The sequence below is a fragment of the Sceloporus occidentalis genome, unplaced genomic scaffold (assembly GCF_023333645.1).
Source record: "Sceloporus occidentalis isolate IW3139 unplaced genomic scaffold, rSceOcc1.0.p SCAF_5, whole genome shotgun sequence".
Classification (NCBI taxonomy): Eukaryota; Metazoa; Chordata; class Lepidosauria; order Squamata; family Phrynosomatidae; genus Sceloporus; species Sceloporus occidentalis.
Window position 1 is genome coordinate 79,114,417 of NW_028316985.1, and position 19,215 is coordinate 79,133,631.

Genomic DNA, 19,215 nt, shown 5'->3' on the forward strand with positions numbered 1-19,215 from the left:
AAGTAGAACAAGAAAATAAAAGTCTCAAATTAATCTGAAACCCATTGTTGTTGTTAATGGTAGCAAGACAGGAAGACTGAAATCTGCTTTTCTGGGAAGAGCTCTATAGGATCTGAAGAATGGGTGTCTTAGGCCTGTTACAGACAGCCAAAATAAAGCTGCTTCGAGTCACAGTGGAGATATGGTGTTTCAATGATGCATGCGTCCTAAGAGTCCAGAACTCACACCAAAGCCATGCTCCAGCCCTAAGGACTGGAGCATGGCTTTGGTGTGGCTTCTGGACTCTTAGGACGCATGCATCATTGAAACATCATATCTCCACTGTGACCCGAAGCAGCTTTATTTTGGCTGTCTGTAACAGGCCTTAAGATCCCTTTTGTTATATAAAAATGCATTGGTAGGAAGGAACAGGACTTATCTCCCTTTCAACCAAATGCAACATCATTATTTCAAATTTATTAGTATTAGAACGATTCTAAAATATACTATAAAGCATTATTACATAGAACTATTTAGTAAGGAAATTGTTCTTGGTAACAATTCAAAGTGCCCAAGAGTGTCCTGAGAAGGTATCCTCATCTTCCAGGACATGTCCTACATTTCAACCTCCTGACCGGGAGGAATTCCAAAATGTCCTTCATTACAAACATGACTAGAAAACATGACTAGCTGTCTTTCTTTGCTTTTGCTCAGCACTTAACAAGAAGTAAATAGCTAATTGCTACAATGGAAGTATATCTCTGGATTAAAACAGATGGTTCCTCTCTTACAAATACGGAAAGTGTATGTATTTTCTATGTAAATGCCAGACAGTGTATTGACAATGTACAGATCATCACCAATGGGAATGGAAAACTCATTGGATACACATTATCCTATGAAAATATCTGTTTTACACTTCCTGAAACTAGTATCAAGACAAAGTACATCTTGCCTCAGATATTAGTACAAGGTTTGTGATTAATTGTTGTAAAGGAAGTGTGTACACAAATCAATCGGGAGTAGAGAAAATGTACAAAAATGTACACATGAAAGCGCAATTCTGTTTCCAATGATGTTCAACATTTACACGAAGCCACTGGGTGAGATCGACCGGAGACATGGGGTTATCAGTATGTTGATGACAGCCAAATATATTTCTTTATGTCTCGAACTGATGCAGTGACTAAGAATGGCATCTCTCCTCTGAATGCTTGTCTTAATGCGGTAATGGACTGGATGAGGGAAAACAAACTCAAGTTGAATCCAGGTAAGATGGAGGTACTTGTAATAGGAACTCCCAATCCAGGAATGGAATTATGCCAGCCAGTTCTGGATGGGGTCACACTTCCCCTGAAGGACTCAGTCTGGGGGTGCTCTTAAATTGATCTCTCCATCTGACGGCTCAGGTAGATGCGACGGTCAGGAGCACTTAGTATCAGCTTTGGCTGATACGCTAGCTGCACCCCTTCCTGGAGTGGGAAGACCTTGAAACATTGGTACATGCGCTGGTAACCTCTCAGTTCAACTTCTGTATTGCACTCTACATGGGGCTACCTTTGTTTCAAGTTCAGAAACTTCAATTGATACAGAATATGGCAGCCAGGCTGGTTACTTGCGCACCTAGATCTGCCCATATCACTCCTGTTTTAAAATCCCTCCACTGGCTGCCTATTAGTTTCTGGGCAAGATACAAAGTGTTGGTTTTAATCTTTAAAGCCCTACATGGCTTGGGTCCTGTCTTCTTGTGGGAGCACCTTCTCCCATATCATCCTCCCCACACTCTTCATTCCGCTGGGAAGAATCTACTTCAACCAAAGAGGACTAGATTTTCTTCAGTGACCCAGTGATCCTTTTCTGCAGCTGCTCCTAGATTCTGGAACGACCTGTCGGATGAGATCCATCAGATTACCACCTTGGAAACGTTTAAGAAGGCTATTTAGATGGATCTCTTCTGGTAGGCCTTTCCGGATTAGAATATCCTTGTTGACCAGCCTCCCTCTCCCCCGCTCCCATTATTCTCCATCTTTACCTTTTACTCTACCCAGTCTCCGCTTGAAATTTTATCTCATTTTAATTGTTATTGTATACCATTGTTTTTTACCTCTTTTTTGGTTTAATCTCTTTTTTAGTGTTTATTATGTTTTTATGACAGGGGGGAGGGATGGGGATCTTGGAACTTTTAATGCTTTTTTCTTTTAATTGTATCTTATTTTACTGCTGTAATCCACTTGGATTCCTCGAGATTAAGCAGAATATAATTATTATTATTATTATTATTATTATTATTATTATTATTATTATTACAATATGCACAAAATGTATACTACAAGAAGAACACATATCATAATGCACAAAGGTCCAGGTGGAGAGGAGGAGAAAAAAGGGCTTGCAGACCATCACAGAACTTGAACTGGATGAAAACACTGGCAATATTCTAAGAAGTACAGTGAAAATGAAACTGATGAATTTTCAATTCCATGCAAATGAATGAAGCATCTTTAGATCCAGCAGATAACAAGCCATCATTTCCTTGCCACTGACTCTGCCTACAAAACACCCCACTTCAAAGTCTTCTGGCTGAAACCAAGTCTCTCCTACTAATAGTGCTCCTTACTGACAGTGAGTGACCAACATCTCATTCTAATCCAGTCTAGCCCTCAGCACTAGGCTGGAGAGGATATAGTATAGTATTCCAAAATAATTCCTCCTGGACTTTTAGATCCCTGGCTGGAATGCTATTTTCTATTATAACTAAGCTGGTGGAGATGCTGTGCAGTTGATAGGCGTGGAAAGGCCCTGGACACAGCAGCTTTTACTGTTGGAAGACAAGGCTTCCAGTTTTGAAGAACCTCTTTCTCCAGTACTGGGCTTCTGAAGGGGTTTTCTTCTAAACCAGGGTATTATGAGAAGTCTGGAAAACTGTCTGTCCTCCTTTGGAGGACCCACCCAGATTCTAGGCACAGGATACATAGCATTTTTGAGTCATCAGTCTTCCCTGCTAACAGTGATAACAATGATTTTCTATGCCTTCACTTGCTGCACAACCCAGCAAACAGTGCAACTGCTTTTATAACAAAAGAACAGGGTACCAGAATGATTACCTATAGCATACCAATATTGTACCAACAATATTCTAGCCCCTGACTTTAAACATATTTATTTGAAATAACTTCAATTAATTTCAGTCGGTATGGGTTTGTTTCTGAGTATTTCTCTTGTTGCTTAGAGAAAATAAAAAAATAAAAAATAAATAAATAAAATGTTTCTGTTTAGGCTTCCTAGAGGAAAAGGATTATACCTTTATGCTACCCTGATGTCCAGACATGTAATTCCAGTTGACATTTGCACTTTAAATTTCTAAGTCCTCATTTACATTGTAAATTGTGCCTGGAAAGTTAGCGGGGCTCAATACAATGCCTTCAGTGTATGGGGAATTTTCACTGCAAGAAGGCCCTCAGTAATTTTTAGCCACATTGTCAGCTAACAGACCTTTCAAAGCCAGCCCTATCTATATTCATTGCAACATTTAAATAACTGAAATTCAACCTGAGGGAGTTTTGTCATCTCCCCACTTTCTCCGATTCATTTCTTCAAGCTGATTGCAACTTGACAGACCATGTCTCTTAGTCCATAAAACCACCTTACATTCATCTGCTTCATTTGATAATTCATTCATCTGATTATACCCGCACTGCAAAAACTTTCTGATTCTGGGCTAAATCCAGCAATTATTAACATCAGTGTAAATATTAAAATCAACTTTCCAAACAATGTGGAAGTTATCATACTTAAAATCACAGTAAAAAGAAAACAAAAATTCTCATCTTTGACTCACAGTCATGACTTGAGTATCAACTTTATGCTAAAAAATCTTTGGGGAAATCACTGCATACTCATTGATGCTACTTTTCTATTCTTCTAGGTGATCTCAAAAGGCAATTAAAAATACAAACTAATTAACCTCTATAAACCACCCTTCTAATTAATCAATCTTTTCTAGTTTCATTAGCTATGAGACCAAGCAAGAGCTCGTAATCATATTTAATTTCTCACCAATTGATTTACAAAAGATACTGTCACTTGCCTTTGTGCAGTTACAATTTGAAGAGGTTAATACTCTTATACAATAAAATCTACTTTTATGATACAAGTCATAATAACAATGCACATTCATATGTAGGAAAGTTGCAGAATTTGTATGGGTACTAAAATTTTATAATCCTAGTAAAATCTATGGTTTGGCCCAGCTGTTTTCCTCATCACTTCATTTTCAAGGCAATAATTTGAAAAATCCCAGGTGTGTTTGCTAAAACAAAAGAGCATTTAAAAAAAAATGTAGCAGATCTGACCAAGCATCCATACAGTCAAACATTAACACTAAATAGAGAATTGATTTGTTAATGCAGATAATTTAGTGAAAGCTTTTTAATTAATTTATTACATAATTGCTAGTACTGTGGTTTTTTAAATGTGAAAAAAAAAACCAATAGAATTAATCACAATGGGCAAAAATGACTCATTCAGATATTCACAAAGTAATGTATTAAAGCAGCATGGAAGAAATATTACTCACAAGCAACACTATCACGACTGAACGGAGGCTATTGTACTCCGGACATATCATGAGATGACATAACTCATTGCAAAATACATTAATGCTTAGCAAAGTGGGAGGAAAAGAGGAAGAGTGTGTTATAGATGGATTAACACAACAAAGGAAGTCATGGAAATAAGTCTCACAAACTTCACAAGACCTAAACAGGGCTGTTGATGACCAATACTCTTGGAGAGTTCTCATTCATAGGGTCAACACAACCCCAAGCCAATTTGATGGCAAATAAAAATAAGAAACGTGTCATCATTATAATGATTAAAACAGTGAAAATTAAGCTTAACATCTATTGTTAGTCTAAATTAGAACAGACCCACTGAATCAGTGTTAACTTGGTGGACCTTAATGTCATGTAAATTCCATTTATTCAATTGGTCTACCCTAAATGGACTAGCAATAGGATTTGGGACCCTGAATAATTGTTGTTGTTGTTGTTGTTTTAAAAAATTACAAATAATGAATTAAATTATAACAAATCACTTCCATCATGCATATGACTGCAATAATTTGTTTATGGATTTGTTCTCCATGGATTTTCTCATTCCATTTTAAAAGCTGTTAAAGCTACTTTATTACTACATATTAGTAGATTTATTATATGAATCAACGTGCACGGGGATGTTTTTCCTAAATATCATCTCTACCTCCCATGGTAAGTTAAAAGCAAATGCATTCCCAAGTGCAAATCCTTATGTAGGAATGTTTTTACCCCAGTTTGATCAACAAAAATGTTTGTGTGTGTGTGTGAGTGTGTGTGTGTGTGGTCTAATCTGTACTGCAAAATGTTGTTTGACACTGCTTTGTCTGTCATGGCTCCATCATATGAAATCCTTGGATTTCTAGTTTGTTGTGGCATCAGAGCTCTATGAGAGAGAAAGCTAGATACATCACAAAACCAGAAATCCCAGAATTCCATAGCATTGAGCCATGAAAATTAAGGTGGTGTCAAACTGCATAATTTCTGCAGTGCAGATTAGGCTTGTGTGTGTATATTCTCTTGTTCAGTCAGTAAAACACAAAGATAGATCAGAGCTTGAGAAAAGCTTTTAAACCATGTTTAATTTCAGTTATATTTCCCCAAAGTATTTTGTTGCCATTATAGTTACAATACTGTCACATGTCTCAAAAGCTTAAAGAACATTTGTAATGGGTTCCATAAAAAAAAAAGTTGACTGTTACAAGCCTCTGCCCTGTGAGCCAATACACACTTCTCCCATCCACCTCTGCACTCTCAACAGAGCAGAAGGTAGTAGAAGAAGGCACAGCACAAGCCATCTCTTAAACTATGCAAGAATCTTCCAGCACTACTTAGATATGCCACTTCCCTATAATGAAAAAAGTAATTAGAAGTTATAGATGCACAACCAAAGATGTAAAGTTATCCCTTGTCAGCGTAGTCAATATAGGCCTGAACAGACAGGCCAAAATAAAGCTGCTTCAGGTCACTTTGGAGGTATGCTGCTTAAATGATACATGCATCTTAAGAGGCTGGAAGCCATGCCAAAGCTGGCCTCTTAGGATGCATGCAGCATTTAAACAGCATACCTCCAAAATGACCCAAAGCAGCTTTATTTTGGCCTGTCTGTATGGGCCCATAGTTATAACTTATACACTTGGAAAAGAAATTAATTTCATCAGTAAGTAAGTAAGTAATAATAATAATAATAATAATAATAATATTTATTTCTATACCGCCCGGTGGCAAAGCCAAACTGGGCGGTAAACAACATATAAATTTACAGAATAAAATATACATAAATATTTATACTCCCTTCCCCTCTTAAAAAAATATTAAACACTTAAATGTATTAAAATGGGACTATAACAATGTATAATTATACTATCCTAGTTAGTTGCTAGCTAGTTACTTCCATGTTCTGAATGCATCTACATGTGACATTAATTGTGTGACTGCAGTCTACCTACCTATTACCTAACTATGTATTTATTACTTTGTTATTTGCTTCAGAAGGAAAATCACCTAGGGGAAGATTTTTCTTCAGATGGAAAAAGCTGCTTCAAATAAACCTTATGTTGATCCTAGTGCTATTCAAGTAGCCCTGCAGCTATTTATTTGCATTGCACAATCCACTCGTCTGATTTTAGACTATAATTGGCCTACCATCTTATTGGGAGACTGGCTGGCAACAATTTCAGAAGTCAAAGTTGGAAAGATCCTGTGCAGTTAGCTCTTTAAAGGGTCACATAAACACACACAGAGAGAAACAAAGACAAGGATAGAGGGACAGAGACAGTCAGTCAGAAGAACAGTGTCCCTGAAGTCATCCATCTAAACATCAGACTGAGTGGGGGCATCATAAGGAGGGTGCGGGGGGTTCAGTCCACATCAAGTGCCTTTTGGCAGAAAAAGGCTGTGGCATTCACCTGCATCCCTTTAAAATGCTGAAGAAATGGTGTGAGTGGGGCAAGGCTAGTGTGAAGGGAAAGAAGAGGCCCCAGTTTGTTTTTTTAAATTTAAATGTTTGGAAAATTAATTTTAAAAAATCAAAATTTTATTTTTTTTATTCTTTAAAAATTTCATTTTAAAACACATCTTACCAAATTTTCACTTTTAACCCCATGAAACAATGTACATGTAAACACATTTGGGGTGTGCATATGATATTGTAATTTAAAGGTATAATTTTAATTTTGCTAGTTGTTATGTCATGATTATTGCCATTACATTCAGTGATGCATGGTTAATGAGAAACATTAGAAGAAAAAGCATTACTAAGGATTCTGTATGGTGTGGTATGGGAGGAGGCCAAGGGAGGGTGGCACCATGAGTAACCATGCCAGGTGGCGATGCCACTGAGACTGAGCAAGAAAGCCCATTATAATGAGATACAGTATATTGTATTTCTGCTTAAATAATTAATTCTAGTTGTGACCCTGTGTATAAAAAGTAGATGTGCATTTTTTTTCTATGTTCTCTGCCTTTTTTTGATGGGGGTGATGCATTTTTCTCATTTCTGATGATGCATTAATGGTCTCTCAGTTGTACTGTCCCATAGTGTCCAAAGTTTTTTTTAAAAAATAATGCTGACTAATTTGACAAATGAAACTATGAACTGTTTGTTACTTTATTACAAGAGATGTGTCCTTCCTTCTGTGTGCCCTTTATAAGTTTTGCAGATTCCCTTTCTTTTCTATGCAATTTCCCCCCAAGATGTCTTAGTACATGAGACATATTAACTCACACTTTAAACATAAGAATCTGCTTGTAACCAAGTACTTAAAGAAATTAATGAACTGCAGCTACAATGAATGATTATGTCATTTTGAATATGCTGTACATTAATGCATTTGACAAAGGCAAAGAAGGGAGATCATTAAACTGGGTCTTTATGGCCCCTGAGGGTGAGCACAGATCTAATCGAGATGAAGTAGCACAAGTGGTCTAACAATAACTGATTAACTATGACTTCACAATGGCCAAAGTCTGAGAGCCTAGATTTGTTCATTTCACATCATATCAAGGGATGATCAACTTATTCAAAAGGAATAGCACAGGGTCATTAAGAGGGTAAGATCTCCTTCCCAGTCATTCATGCACCTACAAATGCTTATGCAAGACTTGCCTATGATATCTGAAATTGCATACTATCTGCAGCATGTGTTTGGTTGCTATATATCAGGCTGGGGAACGTATGGCCTTCCAGATACTGTTGGACGACAATACCCATCATTCCTAGGCATCAGCTATATCAGCAGGGATGTTACTAGGGAGGTGCAGGGGTGCAGGCCACACCAGGTGACACCCTAAGAGGGGTGGCATCACTGCGCCCCAAACATCTGTCATTTGGCAGAAATGGGTTCTGGTGTTCACCTGTATATCTTTAAAATGCTGAAGAAATGGTGTGAGTGGGACAAGTTTTAGTGAGAAGAGAAAGGAGAGGCTGAAGCTTTTTTAAAGAATATATTTTTATTTTTTTTAAAAAAATTAAAAAGCAATTTTTAAAAAAATATATTTTTATCTTCTTTTATTAGTATAACATCATGTGTACACAAATATGAGTTTTTTCCAACTTATGTATAATATATATATATATATATATATATATATATATATATATTTCAGTTATTTACATTATACACACTAAAAGCAAATACCGTAAATTTCAAACATTTTCTATTTTTCTTCATTTCTTCTTGTTCTAAACTTCCTGTGTGTGAGAGACAGCTGTTTGTAAGCTTATTTACTTCTGGTTATTGTTATTATCTTTCATTCGCTTCGATATTCTTAATGCTTCATTAGTTTCAGTGACCTGTTACTATTCATACATCATTGCTTTCTATAATTTCCATTTATTTTTACAGTATTTACTGATTTTTTTTTTCCATTCCTTCTCAGTTTTCCCTTCTGGTTTTCTTTTTATCAAGTTTGTTAGTCAGTCCATTTCTGCCATATCTTGTAGCTTGATTAGCTATTCATCAGTTGTTGGTATGGTATTTTTCTTCCAGACTTGTACTAAGAGTAATCTTAGTGCAGTAACCATGTATATTTTTTCCAGGGTTTTTTTTTCTAAATCTGTTGGTAATGTGTTAGTCATATTAAGTAAGTATATTTCTGGAAGCATTTAGTATTTTATTTCTAATATATTGCAAGTCTCTATATGTATACGGTTCCAGAATTTTTTTTATTTTGGGACATTCCCACCAAATACGCTAGGTATCATAAAAAATTGTGTGCACAGAAAATACTGTTTTCCACACAAAATCCTGGCATGTAAGCTTTGCACAGAATGTTCCCCACTATTAGATTTGTCCCCTACTGTAAGATAATTTTTCTGCACAGGAATATTATTTTGTGCACAAAAAAGTGCTCTTTTTTGTATGGCGTTGTGTGAGTGTGATTTATGCCCTGAATAACTCATTTTCTTCTTTTTTTTCTCCTGTATGACTTTAACATCTTTACTTGATGAATAAGCAAGTGGAGCTTTGAAAGCTTGCATCATGCATTTTGTGCATGTTGGTAGGCCAATATAGGTATCACTCTTTTGTAGATTTTGGATGTGATTGTACTTTGCTACATGGTCAACATGGCTACCCCGGATATATCTTGATTCTTGTCAGTCTCATCAGAGTTTACTGGCAATCAAGAGAGCCATATTTTCAACCAAAAATATTTGTTGAACTTTTTGTAATATTCTTTCTATCCATGGCAACCTGAGACACATAGGAGTTTGACCAATACATAAACATGGGGATGCCCAGTTGATTTTGTACACTGGCTAGTCAATATGTCAAAGATCTAGATGAAATAAAGGAATGTTGATAATAGATGTCTCTCTGTCAATTGATGGTTAACAAATGATATTTTCTCCATACAAAACTATGTACATGGCTTGTGATGGCTTTCTTGTTTTTGTCTGTCATTGGTTGATAATTATCTGTGTTTAGTGGCCAATGTCTAACCGCCCCCCCCCCCCCCATCAACAGAGACAACTTATGCATGTTCCACATGTCTCCAAGTGAACATACAGAATCATGAGTGCCTATACTGCACATTTATTAGTCAGCTCATCTTAAACCTAATATAAATACAAGACACGCATGATGGATTGTAGGTCAGATCATAATTAGGGTAACATTACTACTGACACTTGTAATAGCTTATTTGGCTGATAATGATGTCTCCCTAATGTAAGGGGCAAAGGCCAGGACAGAAAGACAGGATATGATGGAAATAGCTATGCTGCATACCCATACCACTTGCATGCAGATCAGGAATGGGGGTGGGGGAACCCTGTTGTTATATTTACAGCTAGTGTCTGAGCAGATTTTAGGTCAATCACCATCTTTATTACAGCACTTTGTTATCATCCTTACAGCTGTCAGTCATTTAGGTCACATCCAGTGAGAGTTAATAGGCACTTCAGACAGCATTCCATCTCAATTAAAACATAAACAAAAAAAAAACCCTTTAATTTCATCTGATATATTGGATTGCATATTAAACCACCAGGAAGGAGAAAAGCTTTAAGTCTTTATCTTTCACATGAGGGGCAGAAGTTGACTCAGGGTCAGCCTTACCATTATGGAGAGTGTGGGATGTATCTCAATCTAGAGTGAGGAGTAGGGAGGTCAACATGTTGGAGGTTTGCTGACAGCTGGTGGCTTCTCTATCAGTGAAGTACTGTATTGAGTCTGTTCAGGGTTTTAAACTTTAAAAGAGGTCTCTAAAAATGCTGAACTATATCCCCAAAATAGGTTCAATGCCTTGAACAGCCATTTTAATTTTCTGATGAAAACACAGAACTGATTCACACTCCATGAAGAGGGAAGTCAGCAGGCACCACTTTGGAGAACAGAACACTATGTGCCATGTGAACGATGGAGCTGTACAGACTTTGTGCAGGCCTGTATGCACATTAGGGCTGAGCATCCATACACTCAAAGCCCCTGTTGCCACAACCAGGTGCCATCTTGGCATGTGCCTGTCTACATGGCGCGTGCTGCGCACAAGGGGTGTCATCATGGCACACAAGCAGGCCTATGGTACCTCATCTGAGATGCAAAAAGAACCCACCCAGCAGCAGGTTCTTTTTGCTCCCTCTGGAGGCCACAGCATGTGGTTGTCATGGCTTCCTTCTGGGGCAAAAACAGGTGGCATGGAGCCACCTGTCTGTTGAGCCCCTAAGATAAACCAGCATTTACTTTCAGGTCCTTTAGAGGATACTATACTATTGCTAATAAGATTTAATTGCCAGTTCAGTCAGCTTCTGTATGTGATAGTTTGGACAGGTGGATTTTGTCCTCAAAATAAAATTTTGTTCTGTCAGAAAACAAAATGCCTTGGGCTGGTCCCATTAAATGAGATCCACATCAATCCTTGTAAATTTTCATGAATATGAACAGTAATTCTACGAAGCAGAATCAGTTGTGAGGGTTTTCTTAGAGTTCTTTTGGGATTATTTATTTATTTATTTATTCTTTATTGTTTATTTATGTGGTATTGTTATTTACCTTGTTCTAGAGAGAGAGAGAGGGAGAGAGAGAGAAAGAGATATTCATAATCCTACTCAAATGGAAGCTGCAACTTCAATAAAAAAACTGTAATGGTTTCCATATGTTGGGGTTAAATCTAGCAGTACTTAAAATCCATGTATTGTGTTAATGAAAAACTAGTGCTGCAAGACAGCTATGAGTGTGATATGAATCAGGAAGGCCTGGGCTCAAATCATGCTCTTCCATGAAGAACTCCAGTAACATTGGGTCAGTCACGCCTTTGCTCTAGTCCACTCCAAATATTTCATACGATTTGATAGATTAAATAAGATATGTCACCTTGAAGGTTGGGATGTAATATTAAAAATGAAAAATGGCTGAAATGTATATTGAATTGTCTTCCACAGATTTTACCACATCAAAGTAATTATGTGTCATAAGTAGCATAAGAAGCTGTCAGATAAAGAACAGCATGTAGAGACATAAGACAAGAATAGGCTCCTTATTTTCACTCCATGTTTGTCTAAAATGTCTGAATCTGTTCAAATAACCTCTCAAAAAGCTTCAGCCCTATATCTGTATTGTGTATAATTTCAAAGAGCCATTTTGTGTAATTTCTCAAAGTCAGTGTTTCCCAATCTTGGATCTTCAAAAGCTGTTAGACCACAACTTTAACAATTCCTTAACACTGCCCACATGATGTAGGGCTTCTAAATAGAGTTCAACTTCTGGGAACGTACCATTTGGGACTTGCTAGAAGGAATGAGAAATTCTCCAGGTTTCTCAGAAGCAGAGTTTCCATGGGTGAGCAGGGACTTGAACCCTGGAGCTAGAGTCATAATCCAGTACTCAAACCACTACCCCATGATGGCTAATTCTAAAAGTAGAAACATGCAATTTTTTTTAAAAAAAAAGAAAAGATAACTATAAGCTAGGTTGTACCTCCTCCCACCCACTCATTAAGTTCAATGCCTGACTTGGCATTGTGTATCTGGTCTGATTTGAACCAGAGTGAATGGTAAGGGATATATTTCCATCTAGATTCTAAATCTATACAAAGATTTAGGAATCTGGATTGTCGGTGCTCCCTCAGTCATTTGCATTGGGAAACCAAAAATGGCTATGAGCTTATTTAAAATTCAATGATACTGGAATTTAGTTACAACTTATAGCTAGCAACAATGGAACAACAATAAAACAACAGTAAAACTCTGCACCAGAGGGAAAATATAACATTTCATTAATGATTGCACTAAAACTCCCCCCACCCCCATTTATCTTTCTTCAGTACCCCCAGCCTAGCTCCAGTATTTTCTTTGAGATCCAGCCCATTGGTGATCTAGGTTCACAAAGGGAATTATGGATCACTCCTCTCATGGTTCCACTGGATTAAAGTGTTCCACTTGAATGAAACAGATACAAAAACAACTTCTAATCCCTTGGGGGGAAATATTTTTACCGAATTCCAGCTTGAGTTATTAATGAGCACAATTCCCCCCACCCACAACAGCTTTGTGATAACTCAGTCAGCATGGTTCTTCCAGCTTGCAGACTCAGCCTTTCTGATAATTGCTTCCTACAAAACAAAACTTCCTACAGAATATACATACTCCCACTCAGTCCAACATCATTATTTGAGAGTCAGAAGAGTACACTTTCAGAGGCATACACAACAGCTATTCCAAAATGGTTTGGTCTGATTTCATGAGCCATTTCTTTCCACTTTAGAGCCCAGTGAAGGCAGGACTGGTGTCATTTTCTTTTAGGAATGGAGAGATCTTGTTCTAGTCCTCCTGTCAAATTACTGACTCCTCAGCCTTCTAGAATTTTGAGGCAGCTTGAACATAGTATACTGGTCTAAGCACTGGGCTACAAGTGCTCTGGAGATCAGGGTATGATTCCCATCTCTGCCATGGAGCATGTCCAAAGGAGGGCGACTAAAATGGTGAAAGGTCTGGAAACCTTGCCCTATGAGGAACGACTCAGAGAGCTGGGGATGTTTAGCCTGGAGAAGAGAAGGTTAAGAGGTGATATGATAGCCCTGTTTAAATATTTGAAAGGAAGACACAAATAACCGAGGTTGCTAGGTTTGATATGGAAACACCCAGTAGTTATTTGAAGGGATGTCATATTGAGGAGGGAGCAAGCTTGTTTTCTGCTGCTCCAGAGAACAGGACCCAGAACAATGGATGCAAGCTGTAGGAAAAGAGATTCCACCTCAACATTAGGAAGAACTTCCTGACAGTAAGGGCTGTTCGACAGTGGAACACACTCCCTTGGAATGTAGTGGAGTCTCCTTCCCTGGACGTCTTCAAACAGAGGCTGGATGGCCATCTGTCGGGGATACTTTGATTTGGATTTCCTGCATGGCAGGGGGTTGGACTGGATGGCTCTTGCAGTCTCTTCCAACTCTATGATTCTATGGTAACCCACTGGGTCACTTTATGTGAGCCACAGACTGTTCACCTCACAAAGCCCAGCGATAGATTTCCATTAGGATTGCCACACACCAGAAACAATGTGAAGGCAAACAACAACAAAAACTACTGAATGCAACAAGATTCCTCTTCTGCAAGCCTTGGGGTTTAATACTGCCAGCATCAAAGTGTTTTTTTCAAGGGACCTTATGATATGTTGCAAGATTATAAAATTACAGCACTATATTTTACTTTAATTACCATGACTGTGACCTATGGAATCCTTAGTTTGATGATCTCTGATTGAAAGTTCTAAAGAAAGACAAATCCCAGGATTCCATAGAACATTGTCACAGCAAATAAAGTGAAATAATAATACTTTAATTGTGAATCGGCCCCGGAATGGCATCTGCCCAGATTCCACATTATATGTCATGAAAGCAGTGCACAGGCAGGAGAAAAAGGTACTTACTATTCACAATATATCAACCATGGCAGAGGGAGTGCCCGTATTGTATTCAGTTGATATTCAAACTGGGCTCTGGTTAAGGAGAAACTAATATGTACATCTTGCCATGACAAAGTCCAGTCTCACTAGCCAGCTTTAATTATTAAAATCCATCAGATTTGCCAACTGTTTAAAAGTATATATAAATGTTTAACACAATAAATAAAATATTAGATTCAATTATTAATTTAGCAAATTACAGCTAATTTACAGAATGCCCTTTCTTATACCCTTGTTGTTTCCAATCTGGAGCTTTCCAATCTCTGGAAAGATTTGCCAGTCAATGTGTGAACTTGATCCAGTCACCACCTTTCAGCCTGACATTCACATATGCCATCCTGAGACATTTCAAGGAAAGAAAAATGTGGGGGTTCTGGGGGGGAGAAATAATAAAATCTTTGTTACATTTGTAACAAATGTTTCTTTCAGCAAGTTGTAGATGATACCATAGTTCTCTAGCTCTTTATTTTGTTCTCCAAATAACCCTGTGAGCTGGTCAGGCACAGAGAGAAATTACAGATATTGGTGTGAGATATGAATACTAACTTGAGGAGGGTTTTTTTTTTCAAACTCTGTGCAGAAAAAAAAATCTCTCTTCAGATTCATATATAATATGTGAAAAATACAGTGAAATCAAAGCAGTGTATGAATATCAATTCAAACATTTTACCAGTATCATAACACTTTAGCCCCTAGATTGGACTGAAATATGTTATTAGGCCAGAAATCCATGCTTTCATTCTTGTTAAAAAGAGCAAGAGCTATAAATGTTTTAGTGACATTCTAAGTGAGTTTAGCTGAGGTGCCTTGGTGCAGTAGCTATTAAAGAAGGACATCTCATATGCCTTTACAGTGTCAACTGAATTTCTTTTTATTTCATATATCTAGACATTCAGGAGCAGAAAGCTTTAGTGCTTCCTTTGATCTGTCTAAAATAATCAATTCCTTCTCCCTATATATAAGGAGTTGGTTGGAAATATAATCAACCAAAGGAGAAAAGGATGCGAGATCCATCCATATTCCATTGAGTATACTACCTTGCCCATCACAAGATATTTCATTGACTAAAAAGAAAATTGGATATATGGCACTGGCGAACATGAAATATCTCTGGCCACTTTAGCCTTTCTGTCAAGCAGAGCTAAATCAATAACTGTCCACAAAGCATATGAAACTATTTTCAGTTCACCGGAGCCATGTTGTTATGCTTGATAGACATCTGCAACAGTAGATAGCACAGCAAGAGTGTACAAATGGACTAAGCAGTAGAAAGTTACCAACTGAGCTCATTTCTACTCAGTGAAATCTCATTTTACTTGCCTTCCTGACAATTTATAGCCTAATTATCTGTGATACAAAGTTGTGAATAACTTTGGAAGTAGGAATTTGGCTTCAACCTAACTAGAAAAGTATAGTTAAAAGTTTATTGAGAGACAGGATAATAGTCACTTGAGTCAGATAATCACATGAGCTGGGAAGACAATTAGTGAAATGAAAAATATGTGATATCAGATGCCATTAAAACTGAAGACAATATAGGGTCCTGCATACTTAACTTGCTGATGCCATAATGTCCAAGGTACAGGTTTTCAGTATATTTGATAGTTCCCTACATATTTCCCAATAGTCTGGAAACTCCCATAAAACAATAATTAGTATTTTAATTATCTCTCTTTTAAGTCTATGGTCAAGTTCCCCCACTTGATTTAATTATTTTCCCATTATGAGTCTTCTTAACAGATGCCTTTCTTGCAGCAAATTCACTCTAGCCTTCCCACAGATAGATATCACAGATGATATGGTGATATCATTGCATTATGGTTCAGCCTTATGGAATCCATACTTAAAACAACTGTAAACATGTCATGGCTAATTTCTGTGAGGGGAAACATGAATCCAACTACTAATTTGAGAAGACGCATTGGATCAACACTACCTTTTTTAAAAAATGTGATTTATTTTTTGCATATTACATAGTACATAAAATATAATCCTTATTTAATATATAATCCTTATTTCTTAATATACATTTTTGCTTCCTTCCCTCCACCAAAAATGGCCACACAGAGGGTTAATATCCCATTTAAATTCCGAATAATTTTCAGAGATATGGAATATATCTTCTGTTTTTTACCTCTTCATCTCCCATTTTTCCTTCTGCTTCCTCAATCACAATTTCCCATTTATCTCTCCAGGATTCTTTATTATGTTGTCTAATATACTTAAGCCTTATTTTCCTAAGAAAATCAAATAATGTATATTCTTTTATATACTTAAACAAATAAGACTTATTCTAGTTTGATTTCTTTTTTCATCCTAAAGCAATCGCTGCATAGGCAGCTTTTAAAAATTTTCATAATCATTTATCTTTGATTACTCTTCAAGACCTTTTAAGTCAGCAATACTTGAAGCTATGAATTGGATTTAGGGACAAGAGAACAATCCTATGTGCTGGGAAAACACCCAGAAGTCTATAGGAAGTGGCTTCAGAGGCTGCATGGCCGTGCTGTGCCTAGTGCATCCGAGGGCCTCCCTTGCTCAAGCCACCCACACTCCGCTTCTAGGCCTGTGCTTGGCCCCACCTATTTTGGTGGCACTCACTATATGGGCAGAGGAATTTGCCAATTCCTCCATTCATTTTTGGTGTGACAATTTGTCCACGGTGATTGTTAATAATTTCTTGACATCTATGAGACTCTCCAATGTTTGAAATGTAATATATTGTTCACTGCTTTCCTTGTGGCTGGCCTAGGAAATTCTGTTACTGATACTCTTTCTCATATGCAGATGGAGCACTTCAGGAAATTGGCACCAGATTCAGCACCAGCACCAGAGCCGATGGCGGTAGGCCTATCGAGTCTTGACAGCATGAAGTAGTTAGAGCCCTTAGTATTTCTATAGCTCTAAGTACGGAATGAGGATATCTTAAGGCAATCAAGGACTTTGGGGCTTTTTGTTCATCCAATAAGCTTCCTACCTCGGTCCCTATCCCTATCACTTTGCTATTACGGAACTGTGTGTTTCTTCATAGCACAGGGTTGTTTCCACAGTCCATCAGGTGTAGAATGTCTGCATTAGTCTTCTGGATGAAAGCACAGGGTGCTTCTGACACCATTAATGATTTTAGGATCAGGAAGGTGATAGAGGGCTGGTCCAAGAAAAGGGGCTCTACTGCTGAGTCTCACCAGCCATTATCACCGGCCATTTTGAGAAGATTAGCTAAGGCCTGGGTGGGTATTTGAAAGACTCTGTTCGAGGCTTTATTGTTCCATGCAGCTGCCTTGACTGCTTTTTGAGGGGCTTTATGAATTGGTGAGTTGGTGGTTGCTTCCAGGAATAAGTCTGGTAAGGCATTACATCTATGCGACTTGTTATTTCACAAAGGGGCAGTTTCCCTCACTATTAGGTCATCCAAAATGGACTAGTGTTAAAAGGAACACAACTGGTGCTTCATCCTTCTGGTGAGATTGAGCTCTGCCCGGTCAGGGCTCTGCACAATTATTTGCATGTCAGAGGTGAGAGGCCGGGCCCTTTGTTTGTTCATTCTGATTATTTGCCACTTACTAAATACCAGTTTTGGGCTGTCACTTCTAAGGCTCTCTCTGCTCTGGGCCTGGGTGACTTTAAAATTGCTACTCATTCTTTCCATATAGGTGCAGTGTCCACTGGTGGTGGTGGTGGTGGTTTTGACATGGCTGCTATCAAATGGATTAGGCATTGGAAGTCCTCTACTTACCAGTGTTATGTCCAACAGTTGATTCATTGATTTGTTTCTTTTGTTTTACAGATTCCAGGTTGTGGCGGGTGAGGCATCACATGATGTTGTGTGGCCACAGCATGGTTTATTAGGTATCCCATCAGGCCCACATGGGCCACTTTGGAACACACCTCAGACTGGGAGAGGGTCTTTCAGTGGCGTGAAAGGAGAGGCCTCCATTGGCATGGCTTGTTGCCATTTTTGTTTGGGGAGCACAGTGGGAGTCCTCTGCATGTTCTCATTCTGCATTTAGGTAGTAACAATTTAGGCTTGCTCAAGGACAAGGCATTGATTCTTCAAGTTATTCATGACATGAAGGTTATTAAGGACCATTGGCCTTTAATTGAGATTGTTTGATCAGCAATGCTTCCCAGACAAGTTTGGAGTGGCAAAGGGGACCCCCTTTTGCTCAACAAAGCTAGGATGAGAGCTAATAGAGAGATTCACAATGCTCTCCTGAAGGGTCTGGGCCACTACTTACCTCATCCTGACATTGTTTTGGGGCAACCCAAGCTTTACAGAGTGGATGGCGTCTTGGAAATGACCTTTTCTTGGGAGACTTGCAAAGAAGTATTTAGGAAAGTTCTTCTTGGCCTGATGGGGGATAGGGACTAAGCAGATGCTTGTCCCTTATCCATGTCAGATATTGGAGGAGATTTTGAGTACGGCGAGCACCAGGGTCATCATTTTAGTGGAAGGGAAGTCACTGGAACCGCCTCTTTTGGTCTAGGGACAGGGGAGGTGATGAAAGGGGCTTCCTTTGAGGTTGGTCTGATGGATAAACCCTCTACGTCTCAGGGCTTGGGGGAGGGACTTTTGGGTTGGCTTTCCTGATGTGGGCTGGCCAAGGATTAACCCAAGGTGAGGGAGCTGCAGAGGTCTATGGAAAGCACCACTTGCTGAAGGTGCTCCCACACTAGGCTGCTCCATCTTTAGCTGCAATTCTTCCAAGAAATATTAAATAAGAAATTTAATAATGTGGCTC

General features: G+C 38.2%; 1 pseudogene; it reads left to right on the plus strand.

The window, feature by feature from the left end:
- Nucleotides 1–726: 726 nt before the first annotated feature.
- Nucleotides 727–18,239, plus strand: LOC149312356 (uncharacterized; annotated as a pseudogene).
- Nucleotides 18,240–19,215: the final 976 nt, after the last annotated feature.